Here is a 21,951-nt window from a genome sequence, read left to right on the forward strand (position 1 = left end):
AAGATCTGTTCAAAAGCCTCGGAAGTTCATGCTCTTGTCAATGCAAGCCCTGTTCTGCTCCACAGGCGCTGAAATCTATCCTTGATGTAGCAAAATTTTCTCCTCTCTGCTGTGTTGTGTTTTTTTTTTTTTCCTGAAACCAAACAACTTGCTGGCTCTTCATGGCCCTGAAGAAGCATTGTACTCAGAAATGCGTAGAGCTAAATAAAAATCTTGCGAACATAAATGCCAGGGTCTGCCCTCCTCTTTGTTTGGATTTTTAGCAACTTCGCTCACGCTGAATGGATGTGTTTTGTTAGAGGAAATTGCCTTTCTGTATTGGAAGAAAATGTATGCAAAGATAACTCTTTGCCCCTATTTTTCATCTTGTGTATTCTGAGATGCCTCTGCTTCTATTGATAAACAATTGTTCTGCCTTCTACATGAGGTGCAAAGGGCTTTGCTTTGTTCACCGTGAAGAAATTTGTTGGGGCGTTCGGTTTTCTGGCCTGGAGATGTGCTTGTTCTCTGGCAGTTTGGGTGTCAACGTGTACAGTGGTACCTCGGGTTAAGAACTGAATTCATTCTGGGGGTCTGAAACTGTTCTTAACTTGAGGTACCACTTTAGCTAATGGTGCCTCCTGCTGCGCGATTTCTGTTCTCATCCTGAAGCAAAGTTCTTAACCCGAGGTACTATTTCTGGGTTAGCGGAATCTGTAACCTGAAGTGTCTGTAACCTGAAGCGTCTGTAACCTGAGGTACTACTGTATTCTTCAGAGGCACAGTGTTAATTATCCTTCCATAATCACGTTTGTGAGTTCAGCAGAGTGCTTCCCTTTCCAGCTTAAAAGTGAAACAGACTCCCTTCGAAGGTGGTGGTCTCTCCTTCCTTGGAGGTTTCTAAGCAGAGGTTGGGTGGCCATCAGTCATGGAAGCTTTAGCTGAGATTCCTGCATTGCAAGTTGTTGGGCTAGATGACCGTCAGGGTCTACAATTCTGGGTTGCTGAGGATTTGTTGTCATTTATGCATGTGTTGCATTGTGCTTGCTGCTGGATGAGACAGACACCCAGTCTGTCATGGCTTTGATGTCATGGAGGGAGAAGCCCTTGTGTTCAAATTCTTGCTCAGAAATGAGCAATAAGAACTGGCAAACAGTGATCTGATGAGGCAATATATAGACTACATTGTGTTTATATTCTGCCTTACAGAAATGCCAAGGTAACTCCTATTCATATTTATGCTCCCTGTGTTCCCAAAAGCTCAAACAATACAGCAAACTTCTGTTTGTACTGTAGGAGCCAGGAATAGACTAAATCTTCTGCTCCTGTGAGGAACAAAATCCAATATGTTTCCTCACCACCAGAAAGGTTTTTTTTTTTTAGTATGCATTGGAGATGTAGGCAAAATCAATAGCTAAGTAATATAGTTTATTCCATCCTTATTAATCAAACTTTTCAAGGCTCCTCCTCTTGTATCAGAAATGACCATCCATATTTATCTTTAAAAAATTATGACAAAGAAACCCATAGACATGCTCCCCCCCCCAGGTGGGGTGTAATCAACAGTTGTGCCTCACCAGGGAGAACATTCCACAAAAAGGGAGCCTCCACCGAGAAGGCCCTGCCATGCGTCAGTGCCAATGCCAGATGAACCTGTGAGCCCAAAGTTTGCTGCATTTGCAGCACTGAGGCACAAGACTGGCATGTGTGTTTGGAGGTCCTGGGCTGTCCCTATCTGTCCCAAGCTACAAGCTCCTCGTAATTCATTCAGCTAATTCATAAGCTTACAAGAGAGTTTAAAATCATGCAAAACCATAGAAAATCAGTACTGTTTCAGATATCTATCAGCACAGTGGGATAAGCTGTCCAGAAACCTAGATCATGTTTCTTTCTCTCCCATTCCTCTTGCACCGCTGAACTTGCTGTTTATATTTTTGGAGTATTCTTCTCAAATGTCACACAAACAAAGCTTGGAGAAACCACATTGTCCCTTTTATAGATCCAACCTTTTCTTCTAACTGTAAATTGCTGTAATTGATTTTGCATTTTTATGTTGTTGTAAGCCATTCCTGAGCAATTAAAGGCGGGTACGATGACCATAATAAATGATAACACAACACTACCCAAAAACAAACAAACTGTGTGCTGCTAGATCCTTATAATTAGAAGGGGAGATACAGGGTGTGAAGTAAAAGACCAACAAAATCTGGAGCATCTTGGAGGTGGGGTTTCTCTCCCCCCCCCCTTTTCGTCCAAAGCATGACTGAAATTCCACCATTCATTTTCTTGCCATCTGCAGTGAGATTAAAATTTTAAAACTTAAGCCTGCCACATGCCTTCTTAAATATGAAATGTGCTGTCAGAAAATAAAGCTGACTGTCAGAGAAGCCTTTGCTATGCCTAACACATTATTAAAAAATAATAATTCCTCCAATATTAAAAAGAAGGACCCAAAGGGGGGAGGAGGAGGGAGAATTGTGTATTAATGGGCAATTACAGGCTTTCTGGCTGGCCATAGCCATGAGCTATCTAATTGTGCTGAGGAGTAAGGGAGTTTGCATAGTGTTCCCCCCCCGACTTTTCCTTTATTAATGTGATTTTTGTGGGCATCATCATAGCCATAATTCCATTGAACTCTGCCAAGAGCTTGACATTTGTGGTGACCCAAGGAACAAACCTGACATTCTCAACCAAGGCAGTGGGATTTCTGATGAGACTCAAAGTCCTTTGAGAACTAAGTTTTCGTGAGTTTAGAGGGAATCTGTTAATCGGTGCCTATGCAAGCTCAAGCGTTGTTGCTGGCCCTTTTCTAGAAGCTGCTACAGCAGGAATGAGGAGCTACATTGGCTGAAGTTTTCCCCTCTAGAAAGTCCACTGGCAGTTCTCTCTTTTTTCTTTCTTGTCCTTCTTAAAGCATATCTTTTCAGAAGTTTGTGTTCCAAAGATGAGCTTCAAAGATTGCTTATCTGAACATTGCAGATAACCTCAGTAAACCTATCCGTCACAAAGAACGCTCCTAAGGCGGGCGAAAGTATATGCCTTAAAACAAGAAATTCTTATCGATGCTATAACTAAAATAGGGGCCCGGAGACTGGGAATGGAGAAGTTATATTTAAACAGCCACAATTTCTTAAGACGTTGTTGAAACTGCAGGCTTTCCATGAGTGTGGTAGATACGAATTTCTTTTTAGTGAGCTGTGCATTCCTCTTATGGGAAGGGGTTAGAGCAGTGTTTTTCAACCACTGTTCCGTGGCACACTAGTGTGCTGCGAGATGTTGCCTGGTGTGCCGTGGGAAAAATTGAAAAATTCAAAAGATGTTTTTTTAAAAAAGTCAAATTTTTGCCCACTAGGCGGGCGCCGGATTGTGTCCACCCTATTTTCCATCCGTCCTGGGTGGGGATCAGATCGGATGGGATCGGATGAGAGCAGACAGGCGGTCCTCTCTCATCTGATTCCCTATAGAGAGCAGCGGGGCTCTGACATCTCCCTCTCCGCACACAGTGCAGAGACGGAGCTGTCATCCGCCAGCTCAGCGGGGATCAGCGGATCGATCCCCACTGAGCAGAGAACGGTCCGCAATGTTTTTGTTTGCCATTAAAGAAAAAAATATTAAACCATGCTTGAGTGTTAAACCATGCTTCTTTGTGTTTATTTGATTCCTATTCAAGAGAATTACTTTATATATAGTCAATATAGGCACAGAGTTAAATTTTTTAACATTTTCTAATGGTGGTGTGCCTCGTGATTTTTTTCATGAAACAAGTGTGCCTTTGCCCAAAAAAGGTTGAAAAACACTGGGTTAGAGAATGGAGGGGTTGTGTAGTATAAAATGTACTGTGCCCCCTTGGTTAGCCATATTGATTCGTATGCTGTTGATGGATTCTTGTCATTGTCTTGTTGGACTGTGTATGTGATAAAGGGGAGCCATACTGGGGCGTCGTCTTCTATTTGTCCCCTTGTCAGTTTTAGTTTATTGGTTAATTTTTTCTAGTAAGGCTGTTTCCCATACTATTTGGTACCATTTGTTATTCTTGGCCTTGCTGATGTGGTTCAAAGCAAAGCAAAGCAAAGCAATATGTTTGGCATCAGCTTAGGTCCAGGAGTTGCCAGAAGGAGGCATACAAAGTACCATCCAACCGTCTTGGGAATCCACTCCACATTTGTGTAGGGTTTAGTCTTACTCTTTAGCCTCCTTCTTCTCTTGAAGAAGGTGGACCAGAGTTTTCCTTCTCCTAGATGAGCTACCTTCCTAGATGCAACGAGCCGCATCTGCCTCTCACTTCCCTCTACAACACGTGAAGAAACCGCCTTCTTGACCTTTGGATCCATTCTTCATCCTGTCCACTCAGTCTGCCAGAGCCTGTCTTCGCACGCAGGTGATGTCCCTAACTCACTGAGGGTTTGAGAACCATCGACTACCCTTACCTGGTTTAGGCAGCCAGTCTAAGCCTTACCTGGGGTGTGGGCACTGTCATGCGCTGACAGCATCTAGCATAAGGTTACCAGATTTTTTTCCCAGTGAATCCGGGGACACTATAAATAAATAAAAGTACGTTCGGGATGTTGGTGCTGCAGTGATGGCGGTGGCAGAGGGGCGGCTGCTGCCTTGACCTCAACCGCCACATTTCCCCTTCTTCCGAGGCTTCTATCTCCTTTCTCCATGAGCCTGGGCAGCACCTGAATTGTTGGTTCTTCGGTGGTGGTGGTGGTGGTGGTGGTGGTGGTGGTGGGGAAGCAGTGTGTGGTCAGGCATGGAAGACAGAGAAGGAGGGCCAAGAGCAGCAGCGAGGTTTGGGCAGCACAATGCCTCCCTTCTTATCGGAGCAGCCCCAAACCTTTTCCAACCTGCGTGCAAGGAGGAGGGGGCGGGGATCCCTCAGCTGGGGAGGGAGGCTTCCCGTTGCCTAACTGAGAGATCCCTCCCCCCACTCCACTTGCACGCAAGTAGGAGTTGGGAGGCTGCTGGGATAGGCAGCATGAAGCCTCCCTTCACAGCTTAGTTGCTGGGGTCAGGGAAGGTAGAGGCAGCCCATAAGGTGCATCTTTGAGCCCCTGCACCACCATCATATGGGGACTTCTGAGCAGCCAGCCAGAGCCAACTGCTCCGGGCTGCTGAGACAGTCGCTGCTGCGTTTCCCAGGGACATTAGATGAAATCCGGGGACATTCCGGAGATGGAATTTGTCCGGGGACTTATTCACAAATCTGGGGACTGTCCCCGGGAAACAGGGACATCTGGCAACCCAAGTCTAGCAACCACTTGTAAGAGCTGAGTGCAGGGTTGGGGCTGAAGTTGGGCATGCGTTTTGCCCCTCAGTGTCTTCCCTCTTTGGGTGTGGGTTGAACAAAAGCTTGTGACGTCGCTGAAGAGACACACTGCAAACCTTCCAGCAGCCAACCGAAATGAAAGTCAACATGTTGCCTTTCACAGACGTTGTGCCCCCACCTCTGCAATCATCACCACTCATTATTTTTGGTGCTTATTTTGTTCTATTGTACCTGTGCGCCCATTCACCCCATGCATCTTGCTAATTTGTTCTGCTGAATAAATCCTTTGGCCAGGAATCCATGCTGATTCTTGAGGCTTAATGTAGCCGCATTTCCTTCTCGTAGTTCAACATTCTGAGTCAAATTCATTGGCAAGCAAAAGGGCTGCTGTTTGTAAAATTCTGTGTTGTTTCAGAAAAGCTAAGGAGCACTGAGGTTACAAAATTGGAAGGAGGACATGCATTCTGAGAAACAAAAAAGATTCATTAGTACAGGGACCAAAAGTGCCAAAATTTAAAAAAAGATGCTGGCTGGTTATTTTTTGTGTGGGACCCTCCTCTTCTCCTTTGTTTAACCCAGGGGTCAGCAACCTTTTTCAGCCATGGGCCGGTCCACTGTCCCTCAGACCATGTGGTGGGTCAAACTATTTTGGGGGGGCGGCGGGGAAATGAACGAATTCCTATGCCCCACAAATAACCCAGAGATGCATTTTAAATAAAAGCACACATTCTACTCATGTAAAAACACCAGGCAGGCCCCACAAATAACCCAGAGATGCATTTTAAATAAAAGTACTCATGTAAAAACACGCTGATTCCTGGACTGTCCACGGGCTGGATTGAGAAGGCGATTGGGCCACATCCAGCCCCTGGGCCTGGGAGATGTTTTAATTGCTTTCAGTTGTATGCTTATACTTGTTGTAACCCACCCTGGAACATTACGGTAGAGGAGCAGGTAAGAAATAATAATAAATAGACTTAATCGGTGGTTCCCAACCTTTACAAGTGCGATGAGCCTCTTTTAAACTTCATTTTTTAAAAAAATACATGCTAATGGTTGTAATTATAGGCTCTGCTAATCAAGAAAATAGAAGTGTTTAAATGAATTTGCAAATGTGCCAAAATCAAAGAAGGCAGCAAAATTTAATTTACTTATGTATAAATAATCGATGACCCAAGTAATTAATTCCAAAAGGTGTTAAATATAAATTCATTTATTTCCCCAATCCATTAGATAATTCAAAAGTTATGAAAGAAATTTTATAATTATGAATTCATTCATTTATTTCCCCAATATACCCAATAATCAGCAACCCAACTGATCCATCAAATTGGACGAAATACAAATTTAATTATTTCCAAGTGAACTCAACTGAGGCAATCCCCGGAAGAACGAAATGAAAACTTTAATTGCCACCAATGTAGTACATTCTTATGTATGAAATGAGGGCTTTCAGTTGTATACGTCAATGAAATCCCCAATGCCTGGAAATTAAGCTATTCATGTAAACAATTTATTTGATTTGGTTCTATTTATATTTATTATTTGTTTATCATTTTTCTAAGCCAGCAGGCATGAGTAGCAAATGCTACTTGGAACAACAGACAACCCCAAAGGTCTGCCCCCCCAAAAGACCTAAGATAAATGAAAGCCAAAAAAAGAATTAGGCCACCCCCACCCACAGAAATCATCCTGATAAACCAGCAAAAGGAATCCCCAATACTGCCCAGACTTAAGGAGCTCAAAAGCAATCAGTAATTAGTAGGCAGAAAGCCTGTCAGCGGTTCACAGTGCAAAATCCACTAAAGTCAGATTCAAACCACCGCCCTGGGTATTCCACCCACCAATAAGCCCAATTTGTAGCGCAACATGAAAGATCAGAAAACCCTGGGTGTAACCTGCCTCTGCAAAAACAAAACAAAACAAAACAAAGCGGGAAAGTCAAAGCCGAAACCCTCTGCATTATCGTGCATTGAGATGCTTTGTGCTTCTTCAGAGCACAGAAGAAGAAGAAGAAGAAGAAGAAGAGGAGGAGGAGTAGTAGTAGTAGTAGTAGTAGTAGTAGTAGTTTGGCTTTGATCTCCTGCTTTATCACTACCCAAAGGAGTCTCAAAGCGGCTAACAATCTCCTTTTCCCTTCCTCCCCCACAACAAACACTCTTTGAGGTGAATGGGGCTGAGAGCCTTCAAAGAAGTGTGACTGGCCCAAGGTCACCCAGCAGCTGCATGTGGAGGAGCGGGGAAGCGAACCCGGTTCACCAGATTACGAGTCCACCGCTCTTAACCACTACTCCAGACTGGCTCTCATTGATGATGCTTTTGAACTACTCGGTTGGCAGGAGCTGGGACCGAGCAACAGGAGCTCACCCCATCATGAGGTTTCGAACCGCCAACCTTCTGATTGGCAAGCCCAAGAGGCTCAGTGGTTTAGACCACGCCTAGTCTTGTTGCAGCCAAGCTGAAAACAGTGCATGTAGCCTGTCCTCACTTCACTGTCAACCTGTCTGGAAGTCAAAGAAGGAAGCTTGCAATACTTCTTTACTTACCTCATTCAGAGATTGATATTTTTATTTCATATATTTATATACAGTCTCTAAGCGGTTTGAAGGATAATGAACACAAATTGTATGTATGTTAGACTGAGAAGAGCTATGATAGCCACCTTCCAATATCTCAAGGACTGTCACATGGAAGATGGAACAAGCTTGTTTTCTCCTGCTCTGCGGGTAGAACTCAAACCAACAGCTTCAAGTTACAAGAAAGTAGATTCTGACTAAGCACTGGGGAAAGCTTTCTGAGAGTAACAGCTGTTCAACAGTGGAATGGACTCCCTTGGGAGGTTGTGGGCTCTCCTTCCTTGGAAGTTTTTAAGCAGAGGTTGGAAGGCCATCTGTCATGGATGCTTTAGTTAAGATTCGTGCATTGAGGGGGTTGGACTAGATGACCCCCGAGGTCCCTTCCAACTCTTTTGTTGTTGTTATTTAGTCGTTTAGTCGTGTCCGACTCTTTGTGACCCCATGGACCAAAGCACGCCAGGCACTTCTATCTTCCACTGCCTCCCGCAGTTTGGTCAAACTCATGCTGGTAGCTTCGAGAACACTGTCCAACCATCTCGTTCTCTGTCGTCCCCTTCTCCTTCTGCCCTCCATCTTTCCCAGCATCAGGGTCTTTTCCAGGGAGTCTTCTCTTCTCATGAGGTGGCCAAAGTATTGGAGCCTCAGCTTCACGATCTGTCCTTCCAGTGAGCACTCAGGGCTGATTTCCTTAAGAATGGAGAGGTTTGATCTTCTTGCAGTCCATGGGACTCTCAACTTCCAACTCTACAATTCTATGATTCTTGGTATATATAACAAACAATGAAACTGAGTACAGCATGACACAATGCAATGCAATAAAACTACCACAACAAAAGCACAGCAGCATATTTGTGAAACATCTTTAGAGCCAGAGAACCCTCCCTCTTCAGTTTCTCTCCTGCGAAGGCACATCCTGATTCACTAAATACAACAATCACCCCACTAAGACATACACATCACACTCCCAGTTCTGCCTTACCCAGTTCTGCAGAGATCACACAACACTTGTTATTTCAATGTCACTCACCCAGTTCTTCCAACAGTACTTGCAAACACTCACCCACCCGATCACTCCAGCACCAATCAATATCTCCTACTCTGATTGTTCACATTGCTCTGCAAAAGCACTCGAGACAACTTGCATTTTTCATGAATTGCTTGCGAGCTAGGAGACGGAATGGAGAAGGAAAAGGAACAAGGAGTGAAGAGGTAAAATGCATTCATTGTGACCAGCTGCAGATGGTTCTGGGAGGGGAGGTTCCAAATGGTGGCTTCCATATCCCATAAGCTGGTGAAGTGGACCTTTCTGTCTGTTGTAGCCTGGTAGAACGGTAGCCGAACCCCTTTTTCCTGACTCTACAACCAGGTCCTCTCAACCTGCCTTGCCTGACTCAATCCTCTGGCACGGCCTGCTCTGCATATTCCTTCCGTCAAAAATCTCTTGTCTGCCTCTTAAACCTTTGTGTTCCTAGGCTAAGAACATAAGAAGAGCCTGCTAGATCAGACCAATGACCCATCTATAGTCCAGCACTCCTGGACCCCCAGCAAAATAACGCACTCCCCTCCTGTGGTCTCAGAAGCCTTGCTAGCTCCAACTGTGGAGTCAAAGCATAACCATCATTGCTGGTAGCCATCAATAGACTAGCCATCAACTAGATCAGTGGTGGCCAAACTCAGCCCTCCAGCTGTTTTGGGACTACAACTCCCATCATCCCTAGCTAACAGGACCAGTGGTCAGGGATGATGGGAAATGTAGTCCCAAAACAGCTGAAGGGCTGAATTTGGCCACCACTGAACTAGATAATGAGTGGCTTCCAAAAGCACATTGGGTGGTGGGTTCACCTGACCTCCTGAAAGCTGAGTCATTGCTGCATACCAGGAAGGGCAAAGTTGAGGCAACAGGGCAATCTCCAAGGCACAAACCTGCCAGTACTACTACTAGTAGTAGTGGTGGTTTGGCTACACCTGTGTGTTAGCACCATGTTGACTTCACCATCTGAGTCACAATAGTTCTGTTAACAGATTAGGAAAGGAATTTTTTTTTTAAATGCACCTTCTCGCTGCCGTGAGAACTTCTACAACTTACGCCTAGAAAAAGAATGTTCCACTAATAATGGATTGTTTACTGCCAAACTGGTCATTTTCTGATCATGGGTGTCGTGCCCTTAATGAAATCTAGTCAGCCAGAGAACTAATATATGGAGTCAGGGGTCATTTTTATAACATTTTTGGATTTGAAAATTCTGCATAAACATGTACTATGTCAGCTGTTACTTGATAATCTAAGGAAAAGCTTTGATTAGCTGGCTCTTCACTCTTTTCCCCATTCGTCGCTCTGAATTTGCACCAGAGATAGTATTTTGTTAATCTGTGAGACTGTAACAAACAGCATTAGGTTTTGTTATATATTTTTTTAGGTTGGGAACAACAACAATTTCATTACAGTAGTACCTCAGGTTAAGTACTTAATTCGTTCCGGAGGTCTGTACTTAACCTGAAGCTGTTCTTAACCTGAAGCACCACTTTAGCTAATGGGGCATCCTGCTGCTGCCGCGCTGCCAGAGCACGATTTCTGTTCTCATCCTGAAGCAAAGTTTTTAACCTGAAGCACTATTTCTGAGTTAGCGGAGGCTGTAACCTGAAGCATATTTAACCTGAAGCGTATGTAACCTGAGGTACCACTGTAATTTGTTTTTTAAATGACGGCAATGCCGCGTATTGGTGGGCACATAAATTCTGGATTTCTGCCTCCAGACATCTGAGTCTCCAGCAGTGACTGCTTTAGCTGGCTGCTGGTGAGCAGCTGTGCAGAATTAGACCATTTTGCTGGATTCAGCGAGTCCGTTCTCCTACTGTGCTTAATGCATTCTTCTTTTGGCTTTGTGTCAGAATGATATACGATTACTTTTCCGGTCTACTTTCAACTTCAGTTTTGCTTTATACACCTTGTTTTTAAAGCAGGAATAAGTTTGAAATAGCTGCTATTTTTCTTTCTTTTTTCTCTCCTTCCTTCCCGATGCATTCATACATATACTTTTCAGACCTTCAGACACTTTATTCACAGGCTGGTGGCTTGTTTCCCTGGCTCCCTTCTGTGTAGGTGGTTTTAAAATACAGTGCTCTCCTATGTAATTGGCGGAAGAAAAGGCTGCCTGACCCTGTCGCCCCGGTCATCTTCTATTGCGTGGCCTCCCCTCCCTCCTTCGCACTTATTACAATCATGTAATCATCCTCTGAGATGCATTCGCCTCTCCCTCTCCATCACTTCGCATCTTATTCTCCTTACGCAAGAATCATTTGAGGGCTCTTTTTCCATATTAATGGCTCTTTAAGTATGGACCGCTAAGGTAACTAAGGAAGTGGCTCTGTGCCAGACAGTGACTCACTCGTACTTAGAAAAATAAAGGCCAGATTTGGGAGTTTTGAGTTAGGGGATCTAGAAGTAGAAGCTGGAGGCAGAGCAACAGGCTGGGAAGTCAGAGACAGAGCCATGCCCGATTTCTGTTGGAATCCAAGACTGTGGCTATGGGAGAAGCAAGATCCTCCTTGGGGTGGGGCCGCTAGGGGCGCCTTGGAAGATGGCGGATATTAACATCTATCCAGCCCGCACGAGGTAATTAGAGGCTGATTATGGGGAGTAAATCAGTCTCCCTAACATCTTTCCAGGGGGGAGAGATGTAGTTTTCACCCGTGGTTGCCATAAATCACCCCCGAGTTTGGAAGAAGGAGGGAGTGAGAGGCACTGGGTACACAACCCTTGGCGGATCTCGGAACTCCTCTGAAGCTACTTCCAGGAGCGAAACTAGTTGCGTTACTTAAAAGGGGAAAAAATTGGTAAAAGATAACGCAAGAGAGGCAAGAGGCTTTGATCTACTAACAATCGTACCGCCGAAATGAAGAAGACTGAGACAGAAGATTACATCAGTTACTACAGACAAGCTGGTATGTGGATTGGAGTGCAACGGAACTGAAAGGGGGGGGATGACTTTTTATCTTTTTCCCCTCTATGTGATTAATTAATAACCCTCCCTCTTAGAAGATCCGTCACAGCAACTAATTGGCAAATGGGACTGAAAACAAACTGTGTGGGAATAATAAGATAAAGGTTTTACTCTGTAAAGGGCTTGGAAAGAAGAAGGGCTCTCTCTGTGACGCAGTTAAAATGGAGACTTGATACGAGACCTGGGTTGCAGGAAGGTTTGGTCTTGGGGAGGGCGAGCCGAAGATTTATTATTTTCGATGAGATTGCGATCTGGAAGGGGCAGCCATCCTGGAAAAAGACTAATTTACGATGCAACAGGTCGGGAAGGCTAAAGAGCGAGCTTTTGGACTGTATTTCATCGGAAGACAAGATGGCGATGGCTTGCTCGAGCGGAACTGTTCGGACTATTGGGATTTAAGAGAGAGCAGTACAAAGTCCACAAAGAAATACAAACAAGACTGGTTTTTTCAACCCACTTGCGGAGCAATTCGGAGGGGAAAGGAAAATGAGGAATGACAAGCATTGAGAAGAGGGGTCTGGAAATATCATTCTTAATATGAAAGTAGCAGAAAACAGTTGAGGATTGGACTCCTGCCGATCAAGAAGCATGGGTACCCCCCACAAAAATTTATAATTTGGAAAATAATTGGACTACATGATATGTATTGTTATAATTTGGACTAATTGATTTGATGTGTTTAATTTGGTAATATGAAACTTAATAAAAATTATTTTTAAAAAAATCCTCATTGGGGTGTTAATGCTGTGAAGCCCTACATAGGCTCAGGTTGTATATATGTGTAAATAAGCTGTATATCATAAACACACCCACAGTATTTGCTGCCTCTCATTGCAAAGGAAACATGAACCCAGAGTTAGCGCTTGGAACCCTTGGAATCTTGCACTACTCCGAGATGTGCAATAATATAAAATCTTGAATGCAATAATAATAATGTTATTATTTGTACCCTGCCCATCTGACTAGGTTGCCCAAGGCCTGGTCTCATGTTTTTTGGGGTTGTTTTTTTAAGCCCACCTATGGTCAGGGTATTTGTGGTAGTGGGGCTAGGATGAGATAACACCTTTCAGAGAAGCCACGTGGACAGGCATGCAATATGGTATTGATTTGCACAGAAGTCCGTCTCAATTCATAAGAACATAGGGCTACCTTAAACTGAGTAGCAGCAGCAGTAATAATACAGTGGTACCTCTGGTTAAGTACTTAATTCGTACTGGAGGTCCGTTCTTAACCTGAAACTGTTCTTAACCTGAAACACCACTTTAGCTAATGGGGCCTCTCGCTGCTACCGCGCCGCCAGAGCACGATTTCTGTTCTCATCGTGAAGCAAAGTTCTTAACCCGAGGTACTATTTCTGGGCTAGCGGAGTCTGTAACCTGAAGCGTCTGTAACCTGAAGCGTATGTAACCCGAGGTACCATTGTAGTAGTAGTAGTAGTAGTAGTAATAATAATAATAATAATAATAATAATAATAATAATAATACCCCACCCATCTGGCTGGGCTTCCGACACCCTTGGTTGACTGGCAATGGCTCTCCATGGTTTCTTCCATGGAGTTTCTTCCAGCCCAGCTAGAGGTTGAACCTGGGAATTTCTGTTTGCAAAACAGATTCTCTACCACTGAGTTATTCATGTTCCTTCAGTTCAGTGAGTCTAAAACCCTCTTTACGCATATTTGCATTGGTGAGGCTGCTCCCAACTCCCACCATTGGTCCATTCTGGATATATGTCAAAACCCAAATGGTTTGTGTTCATGGGCAGGTTTGCATTGCAGCGTTAGTTCCAGTTGTTACTAGTTTGCATCGTTCCTGACACACTCTGAAATACAGCCATCTGGTTTTCATTAAAAGAGGCCACAAAACATTTTAGCCACCCAGAATGACTGGGGCAACCCAGCCGGATGAGCGGGGTATAAATAATAAAATTATTATTATCATTAAGTCTATCTGTGGTTCCCTCAAAAACCCTGAGCCCCCTCACCCTCCTGCTTCCCCTTGGTTGTGAAGTGGTGAGCTTGCTTCCTTTTTCTCCATTAAAATGGATTTAAGAGCTTAAGGAGGAAGTTGGAAGAGTGACGCTCTTCCCCACTTCCTCTTTCAGCTCTATGGTGTTTTGTTAGGAGAGCCAGAGCGGTGTAGTGGTTAAGAGCGGGGGACTCGTAATCTGGTGAACCGGGTTCGCTTCCCCGCCCCTCCACATGCAGCTGCTGGGTGACCTTGGGCTAGTCACACTTCTCTGAAATCTCTCAGCCCCACTCACCTCACAGAGTGTTTGTTGTGGGGGAGGAAGGGAAAGGAGAATGTTAGCCCCTTTGAGACTCCTTAGGGTAGTGATAAAGCGGGATATCAAATCCAAACTCCTCTTCTTCTTCAAGGCTCAGGTTCATTCTGTTGGATCTCACTTTTGCCCATATCCCTCAGAAAAGTGAAGTGCATGCACACACACACACTGTCCCTTGTGGGTGCGGTGTGGAGAAGAGAAATAATAATAATAATAATAATAATAATAATAATAATAATAATAATAATAATAATAATAATAATTTATTTATACCCCACCCTCCCCAGCCAAGGCCGGGCTCATGTGCCCACAGTCCTAAAAAAGACTGGTGTCGCCTGCTGCGTGTATATATAAATAATATATTCTGACAAAACCGCTTATAACAGCTCGGATAAAGACACCATTCTGCAATTTAGCATGGCAGATTTGGGCAGGCATTAGCGTAAGTTGTATGGAATTGCAGTGTTATCATTCTAGCATTAGCTGGGATAGAACCCAATTGCAGTAATGCAGGGGGCGGGGTACACCTGATGATGATATGCTGCTTATCCTGAATCTCCACCCAGCAGCCAGATGACACAATTGAAAAGCTTCGGAGAGCTGCAATGTATGGGGAGAGTAGCTTAAGCAAGCTCCAAATGGAGAAACATCAACAATATATATATACAACCCCAAATTAAATGCATGTAGCACACCCTGATTAAATTAAAAACTAACTAAATAAATAAAATTCACGTAGCACACCTCAATAAGCAAGCCATTAGATAGCTTTTAGGGTAGAAGCACATAACGGGAATGAAAGCTTCTAATCGCTTTGGTTTGTTAGGTTTCATGGTTGACGGGTTTTTTAAAAAGGCTTTTTAAAAATGGCATTCGAAACCTTGCTGGCTGGCTGAATGCCATTTAAAAACAACAACACACAAAAAAACCACCCCTTGCTGGCTTTAAAGGGGATACGAAAGGGAAATTAGTAAATAGGTAAAAAATACAAAATAAGTCACTGCGGAAAGTGGGGTCGGGGCGTTGAGGAGGATTTGGCATTGTAGAGCCATTGTATAAAGGTTTTTTCTTTCCTTTTCATTAAAATAATTGTAAAAAGAAAAAATGAAATTTAAAAACAAAACAAAACCTTGCTGGCTGGCTGGCAAAAATACTTCACTGGTTACATTCCCCCTCCCTTCTTTCCTGACATTTTAATTTTATTCTGCTTTTAATATTGAACATAGAAAACTGCCTGTAGCAGAGAATTATTATTATTTTATCTAGGTGTCTGAACCGCTGATGTGCACAGGTTCCTCCCTTTTATTCTTTTCCCTGTTGACTCTTAAACAAAGATGTGTTCCAAAGAAAACATTTATTTTAAGAGCAAGCCACGAAACAATGTTCTTTGATTCCATTCAGGAGGTGTCAGTCTGGCATAGATGGGTCCTCTTCAAAAACATGTATTTGAAGCAGTTTCCCTTTCCCCTCCAGTCAAAATAAAGGCCTTTAAAAATCAGCATTGCATTATTCATCAGTAAGATGGCAATAATTTATTTTACTAGTTGCTGGTTGTCACTTTGTCTTACGGGGAAGAAAGAAGTTTCTCCCGGGCAGAGACACATCTGGAAAGCAAGATCTGTGCAATGGGGACCTGATGCTCATCTCATCTCCAAGCCCAGCTGCTCAGCTTCTGGATTTGTAACTATGGTCAGAATCAGAGAATCATATGATTGTAGTGTTGGAAGGGGGCCAAGGGTCATCTAGTCCAACCCCCTGCAATTCAGGAATCTCAGCATTCATTAAAGATTTCCCCTGACATACTTTCCGTGGACGGAGACAAACGAAACTGGGCACAGTTATTAGTCCTTCTCTACATGTTGTTGTTGTTTAGTCATTTAGTAGTGTCCGTGACCCCATGGACCAGAGCACGCCAGGCACTCCTGTCTTCCACTGCCTCCCGCAGTTTGGTCAAACTCATGCTGGTAGCTTCGAGAACACTGTCCAGCCATCTCTCCCTCTGTCGTCCCCTTCTCCTTGTGCCCTCCATCTTTCCCAACATCAGGGTCTTTTCCAGGGATTCTTCTCTTCTCATGAGGTGGCCAAAATAGTGGAGCCTCAGCTTCAGGATCTGCCCTTCCAGTGAGCACTCAGGGCTGATTTCCTTAAGAATGGATAGGTTTGATCTTCTTGCAGTCCATGGGACTCTCAAGAGTCTCCTCCAGCACCATAATTCAAAAGCCTCAATTCTCTACATAGCTACCAGCAAGACCTCATCTGTAGAAGTCGGCAGGTTGCCTCAGAAGAAACAACTTGACCTTAGAAATCAGCATTTCATTGTCTGGAAAAAGCTTGCCCTTCAAAAATAACACTGCATTCAACTGGTTCCATTATCAGACGTTGCTCAATGTTAGCACCCGTAACAGAGAAACTGTTAGGAGTTCAGAGCTACAAATTACCACGTTACCTATGGAGAGATGTATATACCGTATTTCTCGTCCCATAGGACGCTCCGTCCAATAGGACGCACCTAGTTTTTCCCCAAAAAACCAGGTCGGGGAAACCGAACCAGGTCGAGGAACAGCGGGATGGCGGCGCTGTGCCTCCTTGCTGTCCCCCGAGCTTGTGGGGCTGGCTGATGTCTGTCCGGCGCGCGGGGCGGCAGGCTGCTATCCGCAGCGTGGGGAGCCCTGCGGGGAACTCCCGCAGGGCTCCAACATGCTGCGGATGTCTGCCTGGCAGGCGGGGCGCTCTGCTTCAGGGCGCTCCTCGCGCCAGGTGGCAGGCTGCTACCAGCAGCGTGGGGAGCCCTGCGGGGAACTCCCGCAGGGCTCCAACACACTACGGATGTCTGTCCAGCATGCGGGGCGCTCTGCTTCAGCGCGCCCCTTGCGCCGGGCAGCAGGCTGCTATCCGCAGCCTAGGGAGCCCTGCGGGAACTCCCGCAGGGCTGCCTAGGCTGCGGATGTGTTCCCGAAGCGCCGGGCGTTCTACTTTCAGTGCGCCAGGCGCTCCGGGAAGCAGGCTGCTATCCGCAGCGTAGGGAGCCCTGCAGGAACTCCTGCAGGGCTGCCTAGGCTGCGGATGTGTTCCCGAAGCGCCGGGCGCTTTGCTTTCAGCGCGCCCGGCGCTCCGGGAAGCAAGCTGCTATCCGCAGCCTAGACAGCCTTGCGGGAACTCCCACAGGGCTACCTAGGTTGCGGATGTGTTCCTGAAGCCTGGAGAGTGAGAGGGGTCGGTGCGCACCGACCCCTCTCGCTCTCCAAGCTTCAGCAAAAGCCTGCATTCATCCCATAGGACGCACCCAGATTTCCCCTTCATTTTTGGAGGGGGAAAAGTGCGTCCTATAGGGGGGGAAATACGGTACATGTGCAATTTCATCCTCCTACGATAACTGGAAGTAGGTCAGGGGAAATCTTTAATGAGCGACCCTCTTAAAGCATCCTTGACAGATGGCCATCCAACCTCTGCTTAGAAGCCTCCAAGGAGGTCTACAACCTTTCCTCTGTCGAACAGCTCTTACTGTCAGAAAGTTCTTCCTGATGTTTAGTCAGAATCTCCTTTCTCGTAACTTGAAGCCATTGGTTCGAGTCCTGCCCTGGTGAGTAAGTTCTGGTCAGCTGGTGAGAGGAGGCGTGATGAAGCAGATTGATTGATCTTTTTAAAAATAAAATTATTAATCACTTAAAGAACAACAACCTCCAAGCATTGTACGGGCTCGATGATACATAAAGCACGACTAAAACATAACAGCCATTTAAAAACATTGACATAAAGCCCATAAAACATTTTAAAACAAATTTGAAAAGAAGTGTAACTACACCGTGGGTCTTGAAAAGTTTTCAGTAGGCAGTATAGTTAAGGTGCCTGTCTGATGTCAACAGAACTGTAGAATTGGAAGGGACTCAAAGGTTCATACAGTCCAAGCCCCTCCAGTGCAGGAATCGCAGCTAAAGAATTGCTGGCAGATGGACTACAGTGGTACCTCGGGTTACATACGCTTCAGGTTACATACACTTCAGTTTGCACACTCCACTAACCCAGAAATAGTGCTTCAGGTTAAGAACTTTGCTTCAGGATAAGAACAAGAATCGGGCTCCGGCGGCACGGCAGCAGCGGCAGGAGGCCCCATTAGCTAAAGTGGTGCTTCAGGTTAAGAACAGTTTCAGGTTAAGAACGGACCTCTGGAACGAATTAAGTACTTAACCTGAGGTACCACTGTAATGATTTTGTAAGTTTAATAGGTACCAGGATATATATATATACTGTACTTTTCCATGTATGACTATGTTTTTTTACTCTAAAATAATGTTCAAAATCTGGGCTCGTCGTATACACGGATAGCATCTCCCCGCATTTTCTTAAACTGGAGTCCCCAAAAACAGGGGGCATCTTATACATGGGGGTGTCTTATAGAGGGGAAAATACAGTGTGTGTTTGTGTGTGTGTGTGTGTGTGTGTGTGTGTGTGTTTGTTGCTTCAACCCAAGTTGGCACCCTTAGGGATTGCTCCTGGAAAGAAATTCAGTAAGCATTGGTTTGGAGGCATTTGCTTTTCTACTACTTCCATCCACCTCATGGGTAATGACATAGTCCTCAGGGATGGATCCAGGTAACTGACACCAGCACAGCAATTTAAGCAAACAGTGGCAGTTTCAGCCCACAGCACTGAAAAATTTAGAAGGGAAAGGAGCATAGCTCAACTGTGGTAGCGACCAAGCTGTGAGTGAACTGCAGAGGTGAGGGGGAAAAATGGTTTGAAAGGCTGGCCTTTTAGGGGTGCTCGTGCACTGACTGCTCATCAGCCTTGGGAGTTGAGAGTTTGGGTCAGTGGAGTGCAGAACAGAATAGTGTATATACAACAGGAACTGGGACTAAAAAAATGCAACAGTAGTTCTCAGTTGGCAGAGCATGAGACTTTTGCTTTCAGGGTTGGACTCTTCTCGGGGGTCCCTTCCAACTCTACACAAACCAGCAGATATTTTGGGGGGCAGCGCATACTGCATTGTCTTCAGTCAGTTGATGCCCTACAACTCCCTTCTGAAATCCTGTAACTTTTTATATACAGTCATACCTCAGGTTGAAGTAGCTTCGGGATAAGTATTTTTGGGTTGCGCACTGCGGCGACCCGGAAGTAATGGAGCACGTTACTTCCAGGTTTCGCCGCTCACACATGCGCAGACGGTCAAAATGACGTCACACGCATGCACAGAAGTGGCAAATTGTGACCCACGGACGTGGGTTGCATTCGCTTCTGGATGTGAATGGGGCTCCGGAATGGATCCCGTTTGCATCCAGAGGTACCACTGTACCACAGACATTCTGCCTTATTTTTGGTTGCGCTTTTGTTGCATTGTAATGCAAGAACAGGCCCCTCAAGGTGGCAGTAATGCAGTGAAACCAGGGGGGGGGGAGGAATGCAAGAACAGCCCATAAAGCGGAAAGAGGTGTGTGAGAAGGTCCATTACAAATCTGCCACTAACACGCTACTATTGCACAATGGCGTGTTGCAGAATGTGCCCATGTTTGTTCTCTGAGTTGGCTTTCAGAGGCCGTGCGGTTAAAGCATTGGATTAGGACCTAGGACACCAGAGTTCAAATCCCTGCTTACTGGGTGACCTGGGGTCAGTCACAGTCTCTCAACCTCACCTACCTCACAGAGTTGTTGTGAGGATAAAATGGGGGAAGAGGAGAACCGTGCATGGCCGCATTAAGCCCCTTGCATCCTCATGCTGCCTGCCATTTTTTTGCTCCAGGTCAGGACCCTCAACACCTTGCATAGCAGCCCCCTTTGCTGTGGGCAGGGAACCACAGCTCCGTTGGCAGAGCATGAGACTCTTCATCTCAGGGTCGTGGGTTTGAGCCCACATTGGGCAAAAGATTCCTGAATTGCAGGGGGTTGGACTAGATGACCCTTGTGGTCCCTTCCAGTTCCACGATTCTTCAGCCCAAGGGCCACATTCCATTCTGGGAAGTCTTCCAGGGGCCACCTGCCAGTGGCAGGCAGGGACAGAGGCTAAAGCAGGCGGAACCAGAGGCAAAAAGGGGCAAAGCAACTTCACCTTTGTATCATAGGCTTGTTTCTTTGTGCTAACACACCTCCTCTCTCTATCTTCCACCCAACATGATCAGAGTTCAAAGGCACCTTTGTTCAAGGAGGGTATGAAACAGAACTGGTAAGGGGTGTAGCCTGCTGAAGGTCCCAGGGGCCAGATAAAGAAGCCCGGGATGGGGACATATGGCCTTTGAACCCGAAAGGTCCCCATCTCTGATCCACATGCTCCATTTCCAGAAACCGCAGCTAATCCAGAATGCGGCAGCTAGACTGGTGACTGGGAGCGGCCGCCGAGACCATATAAGAGCAGTCCTAAAAGACCTAAATTGGCTCCCAGTACGTTTCCGAGCACAATTCAAAGTGTTGGTGCTGACCTTGAAAGGCCTCGGTCCTGTATACCTGAAGGAGCGTCTCCACCCCCATCGTTCCAGCTCCGAGGGCCTTCTGGCGGTTCCCTCACTGCGACAAGTGAGGTTACAGGGAACCAGACAGAGGGCCTTCTCGGTAGTGACACCCTCCCATCAGATGTCAAGGAAATAAACAACTACCTGACTTTTAGAAGACATCTGAAGGCAACCCTGTTTAGGGAGGTTTTTAATGGTTGATGTTTTATTGTGCTTTTAATTCTGTTGGGAGCTGCCCAGAGTGGCTGGGATATAAATTATAACGCTTGCTGATTTCCATTGTGCGGTGACTCTCCTTCATCTGCTGGTTCTCCTAATCCCACTTCTGCTTGGAGTTTGCGTTCGTCACTTCGACGTTTTCATTTTCAATAACACCAAGTTAGGAACAGAACTTTCAAGGTGAAGTTGTGCTTGAGCAATGATGTGTGAATACAGGTCAGGAGAGAGATGGAGGGGAGAGCAGACCCACTAGCATTTAATTCTTCATCTGCAAGGGAAAGCAGGCTGAGCGTGCCCCTCTGAAGGTGACATTTTGAGGCCATAAATTAGTGTGGGGCTACAGAACATGTCCATTTCCTTTATGTGCATTTAGGAGAAGCGCCGTAGCTGAGTCATAGGGAGTCTGCTTTGCATGCATGTGCAAGGTCCCAGGTTCAATCCCAGAGATCTCCACGGCAGGGCTTGGAGAGACTTAACTGCAATATTTTAATACTCTGCCACCCTGGGCTCGTCTCGGAGGAAGGATGAGTTGGAAATTGAATGAATAATAATATTACTTTCCAGGCAGCAGGCTCACATAGAGCAAACACCTTAGAGGTTCACCACAGTATTCGGAGGGGAGTTTAGAGGATGGCATGTTTTATCTACAGTGAGCTCATTATGACCCTGTTTACTGATTAATTTCACCTGCTCTGCTTCTGTACCTATGTTCTCTGCCTCTTGTTTCTGTTTTTCTGTTTGCATACCGATAATTAGAAACCTCTTAAGGTCACTCTGAAAGCTGCCGACTCTCTAGCTCATCCATCGCTGGCAAATATCAGCGAGCCCGTGATTCTTCTCGCCTAGTGTATTAAATTCGTCTCACCCAATATATTAGAAATGAGCAGTAGGTGTCAATGCCACACCTTCCTGAACTTTATTACAATCCTGGGAGCAGCTGGCTCTGCTATCTCAATAGAGGAATTCTGTTCTGACTTCTGCTTTAATTTCCTCCCAACACAGGCTGCTTATTAAGCAACCCTGTTAAGGAAAGGACTTGAAACCTGTGCCCCCACCCCGATGTTGTTGGACTACAACTCCCATCATCCACATGCTGGCTGTCAAACAACTTCTGGTTCCTCATCCTCTTGTTAAGCCTTAGCACAGGGATGGGGAACCTGTGGCCAGAAGTTACAGCATCACCAACCCC

General features: G+C 45.4%; 1 protein-coding gene across 1 annotated transcript in view; it reads left to right on the forward strand.

Moving 5' to 3' along the window:
- The window catches only part of LOC310705780 (uncharacterized protein), a gene marked incomplete at its 5' end in the record, with an annotated part of 58,520 nt that overhangs the window by 33,172 nt on the left and 3,397 nt on the right, over positions 1–21,951 (forward strand). The gene's annotated exons all lie outside the window — the stretch shown is intronic.

The sequence above is a fragment of the Podarcis liolepis genome (assembly GCF_965112155.1).
Source record: "Podarcis liolepis genome assembly, chromosome: 4".
Lineage (NCBI taxonomy): Eukaryota > Metazoa > Chordata > Lepidosauria > Squamata > Lacertidae > Podarcis > Podarcis liolepis.